This window comes from Meles meles, chromosome 7 (genome assembly GCF_922984935.1).
Source record: "Meles meles chromosome 7, mMelMel3.1 paternal haplotype, whole genome shotgun sequence".
NCBI classification, from domain to species: domain Eukaryota; kingdom Metazoa; phylum Chordata; class Mammalia; order Carnivora; family Mustelidae; genus Meles; species Meles meles.
Window position 1 is genome coordinate 35,863,951 of NC_060072.1, and position 11,806 is coordinate 35,875,756.

At 33.8% G+C, this 11,806-nt stretch overlaps 1 non-coding gene across 1 annotated transcript; it reads left to right on the forward strand.

Moving 5' to 3' along the window:
* The first annotated feature begins 4,392 nt into the window (after positions 1 to 4,392).
* Positions 4,393 to 4,608, forward strand: LOC123947699. Its single transcript, XR_006819783.1, has one exon. It is a non-coding gene; the product is annotated as a small nucleolar RNA U3 (small nucleolar RNA).
* The last annotated feature ends 7,198 nt before the right edge of the window (positions 4,609 to 11,806 follow it).

Here is an 11,806-nt window from a genome sequence, read left to right on the forward strand (position 1 = left end):
ACAAACAAAAGACTTGAAAGCAGTAAGAGAGAGAAATAGAGGAAATAGTTCCTAACTCTTTTTATGAAACCAATATCACTCTGATACCAAAGCCATAGACACAAGAAAACTGTAGTTTAATACCTCTGATGAACATAGGTGCAAAATTTTTTTAATAAAATATTAGCAAATCAAATAAACAACATATTGAAGAGATTATACACCATAGCCAGGTGAGATATAGTCCCCAGTTTGTAAGACTGATTTAGCATATGCAAAATCAATGTAAGATACCACGCTAACAGAATGAAAGATAAAAACCAAGTAATCATCTCAAAAGATGCATAAAAAAGCATCTGATGAAATTCAACATCCATTTATGATAAAAATAATTTTCAAAAAATAGAGACAGAAGGAAACTTACTGAACACAATAAAGGCCATTTTTCAAAGTTCACAGTTAACATCGTAATAATGGAGAAAAAAACTAAAAGCTTTTCCTATAAGATCTGATACAAGGCAAGGATTCTTACTTCTGCTACTTCTACTCAATATAGTACTATACATCTTAAAGGAGCAATCAGACAAGAAAAAGAAAATGTACCTGAATCAGAAAAGAAGTAGAATTATTTCAATTTCTGGATAACATGATCCCATTTGTAGAAAATCCTAAGCACTCTATAAAATTTTTTTTAGAATAACTTCAGAAAAGTTCCAAGATACAAAATGGATGTACAAAAATCACTTGTATTTCTTTGTACCAACAATGATCCAGGAAATCAAGAAAACAATCCCATTTATGACAGTATCAAAAAGAATAAAATACTTGGAAATAACTGTAACCAAGGAGATAAAAGATCTATACTGAAAACAATAAAACACTGTTGAAAAAAATGAAGAAGACCCAAATAAATGGAAAGACAACCTAGACTGGATGTTCCTGGATTGGAAGAATACTATTACAATGTCCATTCCACTCAAAGTGATAATATAGCTTCAGTGCAATTCCTATCGAAACTTCAATGGCATTTCATAGAAGAAGAAAAACAATTCTAACATTTGTATGGAAGCATACAAGACCCCGAATAGTCAAAGCAATCTTGAAAAAGAACAGAAATGAAGCCATAGCAATTCCTGATTACAAATTATATTATAAAGCTATAATAATCAAAATAATATGGTACTGGCATAAAAATATATACACAGATTAATGGAATAGAATAGACAGCTCAGAACGAAGCACAAGCATATTCGGTAACTAGTTTCTGACAAAAGCACATGATGTGGAAAGGATAGTCTCTCCAATAAATGGTGCTGGAGAAACTGGATAACCATATGCAAAATAATGAAATTGGAACCTTATCTTATGCCATATACAAAAGTCAAAATGGGTTAAAGACTTATACATGTCTTTAAGAACTGAAGCCATTAAACTCCTAAAAGTAAACATAGGGAAAAACTCCTTGATACCGGCCTTGACAATGATTTTTTAGATAAACACCAAAAGAACAAGTAACAAAAGCAAGAGAGTAGATTTCAGGTGCTTTCATCTCTCTCTCTCTCTCTCTCTCTCTCTCTCGTTCTCTCTCACACACACACACACACACATGCACACAATGTGAGAATATGCTAATCAGCTTGACTATAGCAATTATTTCATTTATTTCAATTATATATATATTATATATAAAATTACCATGTTGCACACCTTAAATATAATTTTTGTTTCAAAAATAATAATGAAAACTGGTTACTTAAGTTATTGGAAAAAATTTAAAGTATGTTCAGGCGACTTGATGCAATCTCTTCTTACAGCTATAAAACCTATGAAATTTAAGTACATATGTAGTATATCTGGTCAAATTTAACTTTCCAACTTCAGGTGTCACATCTGTGAAATATTTACTGGATTTTGAAGGTCTTTATGAAGAAAATGATATCATATCCTTATTTATGATTCTGATGTGGATTATATTTTAAACTGATACTATGAATTTCATGGATTAACTAAAAATGGTATAAAATGGAGGAAAAGCCCTAACCTTATCATTAGCACATTAAAGTCAGTGGTCTAACCATCTCCAAATAAAAGGCAGAGATTGTCAGAGTAGATAAAAGAAAAAGATCAAACTCTAAGAAATGCTCTTTAAATATAAAGATACATATAGGTTAAAGATATAAAAAGGTATAAAGTTATAACAAGATAAAAATAATCCAATAAAGTAGAGTCTCAATATCAGCTCAGTAGATCAGTGCTAAGAATATTATCAGGGATAAAGTCATTTCATAATGATAAAGGAGTCAGCTCATCAAAAGAACTTAACAATGCTAAATATTTATACACCCAGCAGCAGAGCTTTGAAAAACAGGAAGCACAAACCAGAATTGCAAGGAGAAAAAAACAAATCTGGAATAATAATTGGAGGCTTCAATACCCTTCTCTCATAATAAATGATAGAACGGGCTTGGGTGGGGAGCCTTGAAGAACATACAAGAATTCAACAACATTTTCAACCAATTGGATCTCATTGACATTTATAGAATGCTCTACCCACAAGAAAAATAAAAAATAAAAAACAGTACACACACTCTTTTCAAGTGCATAGAGAACATTTAACATTATAGACCACATTCTAGACCATTACAAAGTCTCAAAATGTAAAATGATCCATTTTCTCAAAACGTGTTTTTTGACTATAGTGTAATTAAAGTTGAAATCAATAACAGAAAGACATCTGGAAAACTCCTAAATATTTGGAGACCAAATAACACATTTCTACATAACACATGTGGCAAAGAAGAAATCACAAAGGAAATTAGAACTATTTTGAGCTAACTGAAAATAAAAACAGAACATATTAATTTGTGGGATGTTGCTAAGTACTACTTACTAGTACTATTTGTGGGAAATTTCTAGCACTAAGTGCTTATATAAAAAGAAAGAAATTTCAAATAAATTGCCTTAATTTTTATCTTAATATACTAAAAAACAAAAACACAGAATCAAATTAAACCCAAAGTCAGCAGAAAAAATTAATTGTGAATTGAAATTGAATTCAAATGAAAATGAAAAAAGAGGAAATCAATGAAACTAGAATCTAGTTCATTGAAAATATCAGTAAAAATGATCGCTTCACTAATCAGGAAATAAAAATATCAGGAAAAAGAGAGGTGACATAACAACAGATACTATAGATAATAAATGGATAATAGGCACTGTCTGCATCAGGACACGTGTGTCACACATATACAAACACTCTCAAGGAAAATTTCCTTTATAAATGCAAAATCATAATAATGATTTTTATCCATGATTTCTTGTGATGTACTAAATTCATCCATGAAATGATCTGTTGCTGATAGAAAAATATTTAAAATCTTTAAAAGGAAATATTTAAAATCTTTAAAAGGAAAAAAAAGATCTTGTTAATATGTATAAAATCCATATTCAGCAACTCAACTTAAAATGGCCTTGTTAAAAAGGCCATTAATTCAAATTTTAATTCAAACTGTTAGTGAATTCAGATAGAAATTCATTTGTTAGTGTTAAAAACTTTTGGAAACTTTTCTGATCTTAACAGAGACCTTAAATATGAACTACAAGCAGCTCTCGACATTCTGTGCATTTGAACTAAACATCTTTTGTTCAGACTCCCATTTTTTAACATTATGTATTCTAATGCCTAAGTACTTGCGGGGTGGGGGGGACAGAATTCTGACTCTAAGTCAGTTCAGAAAAATCTCAAGATGTTAAATGATGATTCTATCTGCCAAGTGAAAGTGACATCTGAATATGTAAGGGCCACGACCATATTTTTAGAGAAATGCGTGTGTACTTAAATGACATATGGAATGTCAGCATCATTTTGATGAGAAAGATTAACTCTTGGTTCTGGCTGCATATTAATTACAGCTGGGTAATCTACTAACAAGTAACTTCACTTTTCTATAGTTCAGTTTCCTCATCTGTAAAATAGGTAATAACTCATACAGTTGTATAAGAATTAAATTAATTAGTACAGGCAAAGTTCTTAGATCAAAACCTCATGTAATGAGTATTTTAATATATCAATATTAATATATCAATATATAATTATATTTCAATGGTAAATATTAAATATTAATTATATTGATATTATTAATATAAATATTAATGAATGTTAATATATGATAATATATAAATATTGATATTTAATATATATGAGTATTTTTTTTTAATTAGCTATTAAGGGGCACTTGGGCAGCTCAGTTGGTTAAGCCTCCAACTCTTGATTTCAGCTCACATCTTGATCTCAGCACTGTGAGACTGAGCCCCGCACTAGTCTCCATTCTGGGCTTAAAGCCTGCTTAAGATTGTCTCTCTCCCTCTGTCTTTTCCCCTACACAAACATGTGCTCATTCTTTCTCTCTTTCTAAGACTATACTTTCAGGGATCATTTCTATAGTTTTTTACTAGAGAAGTTTCTCTGAATTTGTAGTGTACCCGGAACCACGAGGAGGAAGCATAACATTCCTTCCTGAGCGTGAAGCTGACTTTGGGTGCTGTGCTCTTTCTCTCTTTCTCTCTCTCTCTCTCTCTCAAAAAATAGTTAAAAATTAGCCAACAAGGTATAAAACTGTATTAAGATGTAAATTATATTAAACCTCACAGAAATGAATTGAAAGTACTGCTGCTATTAACATTAAAACCAGTGGATTATCCAAGAATTTGCCCTCAGTCAAGTGGCAATTGGACTAACCTTCTCAACTGAAAGATCAGTTGTGAAAGAAAAAAACAAAAACAAAAAACAATGTACAAAATGCCAGGAAAAGTTCACTGTGTGTAAATTATAACACTATTAGCTCTCTGGAGACAGAATCAAACAACGACTTATGTCAAACTCTTCATATTAATAAAAAAAAAAACTTGCAAGTTACTTTCTTCTTAATTCATTTAGTTTTCTTTTATTATGCTCACTTCACATTCAGTATGTTCTCTAAATCATAATGAATTCCTTGTATGCTCAAATCAAAATGCATTAGCAAGATATTTTATAATTCACAATTTTTAGGCTATTTTGAGATTTTTCTTCTCCAAGGACTCCCAAGTGTCAGAAATATCTTTTTCTGTCTTCTGGTATAAAACAAATGTCACTATCTTTACATATAAGTGATTTTGCCTGCCTTTCACAAGTTATAATCTAGAATGTAACTTGGTTTTAAAAGTATGCTACAATTTAAGAGATTCTGATGGTTGATTTGAGACATTATTTTAGTCTTTGAATGGACACTGGTCTTTTTATGAGACAGTCCATGATTGCCAGTGAAAATTCAGATATAAAAATTTTTTTTAATATTTTATTTATTTGACAGAGAGAAATCACAACTAGGCAGAGAGGCAGGCAGAGAGAGAAGAGGAAGCAGGCTCCCTGCGGAGCAGAGAATCGGACGCGGGGTTCGATCCCAGGACCCTGAGATCATGACCTGAGCTGAAGGCAGAGGCTTTAATCCACTGAGCCACCCAGGCGCCCCTCAGATATAAAAATTTTAAAAGGATGAAAGCCATAAGGTCTGAGAAGGGACCATGTCACTAGAGCTACAAGGTTAAAATTAGGGTAGCATGCACAAATCGTACCTTCTCCTTCCCACTGTCCACCTGTGTGAAGTGTGAATCAGGAAATGTTTGAAAAGGCAGAGGACTTAGATCATATCCAGTATTCTTCCATACAGGTGAGGGTGACCCCGTTCAAACGGAGAATGTGACTGGCTCAAACACTCAGGTGAATCTCAGACTTTTCACCTTGAGACCACTTTACAAAGATCTTTTACTATGCTCACTTGCCACCATAGAAGAGAAAATCTTGAGGGCAGTATCCTGGGAAAACAGGTACTGCTCCAGCCACGTTTGTTTCCTCCTTTCACCCTCCCTTCTTGCCTTTCCTCTTTCCTCTTCCATTGTTCACATACTTCTCATATAAAAATAATCGTAAATAAGCATTTGTCATGAAAAGCCACATTCCTTTCAAATGTTATGTTAGCTTCTCCTCTCTCTCCCATTTGGAGTCTGTATAGCACTTATTTTATTACCATCTGAAATTGCCGTGAGCTTTCATGTGTGAAGGTGTTCATGTTTTTTCTCTCCTTCTTCCTGTCACATAAGGCCTCTCTGAAGACTTTACCAATGGGTATCAGTCTGTAGCTCTCTTGTTGGAGTCACTGTACACAGCATGAACACAAGGACTACACATGGGTATGTGTGGGCACATACATGACTTCCTCAGTTACAGAGAGGTAAACTCAGCAGTGAACCTGCTTAGTTCTTCTGTCAATGGATCTTGAATCCACTCTCCATTATCTTCCACATTGACTTATTTACTGAACTGTTCCACATCCCCAGTTCTGGCATTTTTTTTTTTTTCTTTGCGGGGCAAGCATCTGTTTCTTCAAGGTGACAAAATAAATTTCTCTGTAGTAACCTCATCTAATTCTTCTCAGCATTTTTGTATTTGGGAGTTACGTTTTTCTTCTCATTCCTAAGCTTTCTTATTTCTTTCATAACTGATGAATCAAATGAACAAGTAGTTTGTTTTGGTCATGGGTCTTTTTTTTTAAGCTTTTATTTATTTATTTGACAGAGAGAAAGAGATCACAAGTAGGCAGAGCAGCAGGCAGAGGGAGAGGGAGAAGCAGGCTCTCCACTGAGCCGGGAGCCTGATGTGGGTCTCAATCCCAGAATCATGATCTGAGCTGAAGGCAGGCACTCAACCGACTGAGCCACCCAGGTGCCCAGTCATGGGTCTTTTAAAGGAGCCAGGTTTTACATTATCTGTACTATTATTTGTAAAATTTTTTTTCATTCATTTTGACATCTTTCCAAGTTAGTCATCATTGCTTGAGAAATTATATATATTCACTTATATGTATACTTATTTACACACATTTATATTTATATGTGTTTATCTTATTAAAATAGACACCGCAGAATCAATTTTTAAAGTCAGCATTAGCAGGATATCTAATGTCTGACAGTATTTTACCAAAATATAGATGTGTATTTGTACAAATTGTTAAGCAATGAATCTGAGGATAAACATCTGATTTTTGTCTTTTACAATTTTTGTTTTTACTATAAAATTATATTTTAAAGCCAATTATTTTAAATTATAAGAATCATGAACTAACTATTAAATCCATATACTCAGAAGCCTTTTATAATTCAATAGTAATTTGTCCAATTTGGGGACAAATAAAGTAACTTACTGTACTTGACATTCATGACTTTTTCAAGATAAGCCTGTTTTAATGATTCTTAATTGCTGGTTTTTAATTATAAACAACCAGGACTCGTTTTCTGTCCTTTCTACATAAGCATACAGCATAAAATGATATATTTAAAAGCCACTTTCTTTTAAAACTATGGTATCTGTTATAATTCACAATATTAGATTTTATACATCTCTCGTGTATATATAAGATCAGCTATTTATTTTAATCTTTATGAAAATCCTAAAGTCCAAGTAAATGACAAAAAGTTTTATACTCATTATGTGAGGTCACATTGATTAAAAGATGTATAAATAAATTCAGGAAATACCAATGAGCCATTAAGATAGTGTAACAATGAAAAAAGAACAGATTAAAAAGGTCAGTACACAGTGAAGGAATTAAACTTTTGAAGACTTACCACTTACAGTGTACTTTCATATGAGAGACAAAAGGGAGAAGAAAATAATCATTAACTCTTAACTGTTAAACATAAAATTTTCCAAAAAATAAAACCCAGATTTTCAAAAAAGCAAAAAAACTTAAGATTACAAACCCTTATTAAGTGTAAACTTGAAATACTATTACTCTTGACTGTATCTGGATTTACCCTTACCATCAAATTACTTCCAGAAACAGCTCTTAGGCTTGTACAAACAGGATAAGAGGATCTGCCTAGAGTTCTGTACCTTGATAAATACAAGACCATAGATATCACCTCTTGTAAAAGGTCTCCTGTGTCAGCAACTTATGACAGTACTTGAAGAAATGTACTTTAAGACCAGGATCCAAGAAATTGAGAGAAAGAACGTTAATTTCATGACCCTTTTTTAAAACAAGACTAAACACAGTACAATGCTATCAAACCTCTAAGGCAACTGACGTGTGTCTTAATAATTTCTTTTTTAAACAATCACTCTGTCTTTATTATCAATATGTAATTATAAACCATGAAGTGTCTCCTCATAAGCTGATTCAGATATCAACCATGTTTTGTTCTCTGTTTAAAACAGTAAGAAGATAGGGCACCTAGATGGCTCAGTCTGTTGAGTTCTAACTCTTGGTTTTGGCTCAGGTTGGGATCTGGTAGGGGGCTGTTTTGTGAGATTGAGTCCCAAGATGGGCTCAGTGCTCAGCAGGGAGTTTGACTGAGATTCTCTCCCTTCCCCCTACCACTCCCCCAGTGTGCACTTGCCAAGGCACTCTCTAACATAAATAAATAAATCTAAAAACTAAAAAAAAAAAATCCAACAAGAACAAGTGGGTCAGGAGAGGAATGGAGGAGAGAGGGGAAAATGGAGGGAGAGGAGATGAGATTAAAAGTGTCACAAGTTACTTGGAATGTCAAATTGGCCCCCAATCATCTGTACCAAGGACAAAGTCATCAGGACCATTAACATGACCATCCTAGAGAGCAAGATTGAAGTTTCAGAAACCAGCATGGTGTGAATCATCTTGGAGTGGGGGGGGGGGGCATTCTGCTTAAATAGGAAGAATTATAAGGAACTCTTTTCTCTGCCATTCTATTCTTTTTTAAAAATTTTTATTTTATACCATCTTTAATCACAAAAGACTGGAAAAAAAACAGATCAAAGCATAATTTTCACTTGAATCCTGAGTTTCAGTAAATCTTTGCAGGAGGCAAATTTTGAACTGGAAATCTGAAACGGTTCATTTAATTTTACAACAGCCCTTATTGAGACAACAGGACTTAACATAATTATTTCTTCTAGAACTTAAATCCTTTTTTTAAGTGTACAATATTTTTTAAAAGAAGAGTAAAGAAAAAAATCAATTATATCAAAATTAGCTATGAGAACAATCAGGAATGCTAATATCTCATTTTTAAGACCACTATTAGAAAAATCTAGAATTAAGAATTTCTTGAGGCCACGTGTGCCATGTGCTAGTTAATTTAGTTTCTCAAAAGAAGTCCCTTACTTGACAGACGTGAAAGTTCTTAGCATCTGATGCTTCCCAGAGAGCTGATTTTCCATCACAGATCACGCTGTCTCTCCCATTAAAAAATGGCAGAAGTTGTATAATCCATTGTTGTTCTATTTTGTGATTTGTTGTACCATCCAAATACATTCAGAATTTTTTCCATGTTTATAATTTTTTCAAGTTATGCATAATGCTTGGTTTTGTTCAGAATTATTTTAAAAGCTCTGTACTAACATTTTAAGTTCCCAATATCCAATTCTGCAAGTCTCTATAATGCCGTTCCCATAATCCAAATAAAAACAACATAACAAATTTGAGAGCTGGCACTTTGGTTAAATGTTTCATTGCCAATTATGTAGTTCTAACTAAACAACTTTTCTTTTTTTAAGCCAAGACTTCATCATAATTAAAGATGTTATAGAAATCTGACTCAGTGAGCTTAGACGTAATTTAGGAAAGCAAAATAAAAAACCCCATAAATGAGCAATTTGCATATTTCTCTCCTCTATTTCATTGCCATGGTGGTGGGAAAATAGACAGTTTATGGATAATGGTGGTCTCATCATTTCTAGTAAATCAACTAACTGACCAAAGTCTCCAGAAAGCTTCATGGTTCATGAAGTTTTAAATTAGATTCTCACGTCACCCATTTTCCAATTTATAGCAGTTGGAGCAAAAATCTAGTTTTAAACAATTAGCTCAGAAAGGGCTGACTGCTCTTTGTTCAGTTCCATTGGTATCATTCTTGAATGTGAATCCCAAGTCTCTAAGCCAATACAATCCCTTCTCAAAGGGATCCTAAATATTTGCAGTCTTGGACTCATTATTCAATGACAGATATTTGGTATTATTAGCTTTACATTGATCACAACTGGTCCATAGTTTTGGTATTTTTGATTTGAGAGAAAAAAAAATATTACAGTGATTTACAGGACAAAAAAATGAAATATATCAGAAAATCAACAAGCTACTAAACAAACTGAAGTTTATGAATACAAGGGCATGCCCTAATTTGCCACCTTTTGGTTTACAATTGACAACCTGAAAAGATATAAGGTATGTAAGATAGTTGCCACTTAGGTATCGAGAACGTATATAGACTATTGGGTTCACTACCTGTGAGATGCCTCAAAACTGTCTGACTCTAATGACCAATCTCTACTCTCTGAAATAACTGTTTTCTCTTATTTTCTGTTTTATACTTTCTCTCCCTTTTTTGTTTTGTTTTTGTTTCTCCGTTAGTGGGGTATCTTCTCTACCATCTCTCATAGGTGAATTTCTCCATGTTTGGTATTGAGCCTTCTACCTGGATGTTGCACCTGTTACCAGTAGCTTAAAATATTCTCTCTATACTGACAACTCCAAAACTCTGTCTCTTACACAGACCTCTACTAGGATTGCAGGCACTCATATCCAGTTTAATATACTTAACTTAATCTTTCATAGGCATCTCAAATTAAGTAAGTCCCAAACCAAACTCACCTCCTGGCCTTCTGCAACCTGTTTTATCCCAGTCTTTTCTCAGAATATGGGATACCGTCACACAACCAAACTGCTGAAAGTGATACCACATAGGTGATAATACTAGACAACTGGGAGTATTCCAAAAATCCCTTCCTCTTCCTCATCACCCACATTCAATTTGTCAGCATGTCCTATGATTTCTGCCTCAAAAATTTATCTTGGATGTGTCTACTCCTCTTCATCTCATCTCTCACCACCTTGGTCAAAACCCTTCCCAGGGGTGCCTGGGTGGCTCAGTGGGTTGGAGCCTCTGCCTTCTGCTCAGGTCATGATCTCAGAGTCCGGGGATCGAGCCCCATGTCAGGCTCTCTGCTCAGCGGGGAGCCTGCTTCCCCCCTTCCTCTCTCTCTGCCTGCCTCTCTGCCTACTTGTGGTCTCTCTCAAATAAATAAAATATTTAAAAACAAAAACAAACATAAAACCTTCCCAGGCTACTGAAGTAACCCACAGTTTTTCTTGCTTTTCCTGGGGTCTTCCTTCATCCTATTGCTAAGCAACTCCCAATTAAACAAGAAGTACATGAGGTTAGGCCTCTGTAAAATCCTTTAACATTTTTCTCCCTCATACAACTCTCCCAAAGTTGGCGTAGAATTCCTTACAAAGTAAGTCTCTTGATTATGTCTGCAATCTTCTATATCCTCTTAATTACTATTAACATCATTTCATCTCCTACAAAAACATCTCCTACAAAAACATTCCTACAAAAAAAACAATTTAGGAGCATAATCTATGTTTTTCACGCTATCTGAAATGCTGTTGTCCCCTAGGCTCTGAATATGGTTGCCTCTGTCAGACCTTTCAAATTTCAATTTAAATGTCACCTCATCAATAAGACAGTCTCTACTATTGTTCTCTGTCATATAAGCTTAAGCATTAAGAGTACGGGTTTACCTAAACTCGTGCTCCAGCTTTAACTCTCTCTACCATAGAACACTGGACAAATCATTGGATGTTTTTGCGCTTGTTTCCTCACTTTTAAAGCACAAAAAACAACAGTACCTATCTCGTAGAATATTGAGAATTTTAATTAATGAGTAAACACATAGAATTCGTTCTGGCACTGTTCTACCAATGCTCAGTGTTAGTAATTTTCTTTACAGTGCTTCACAATTTACTCA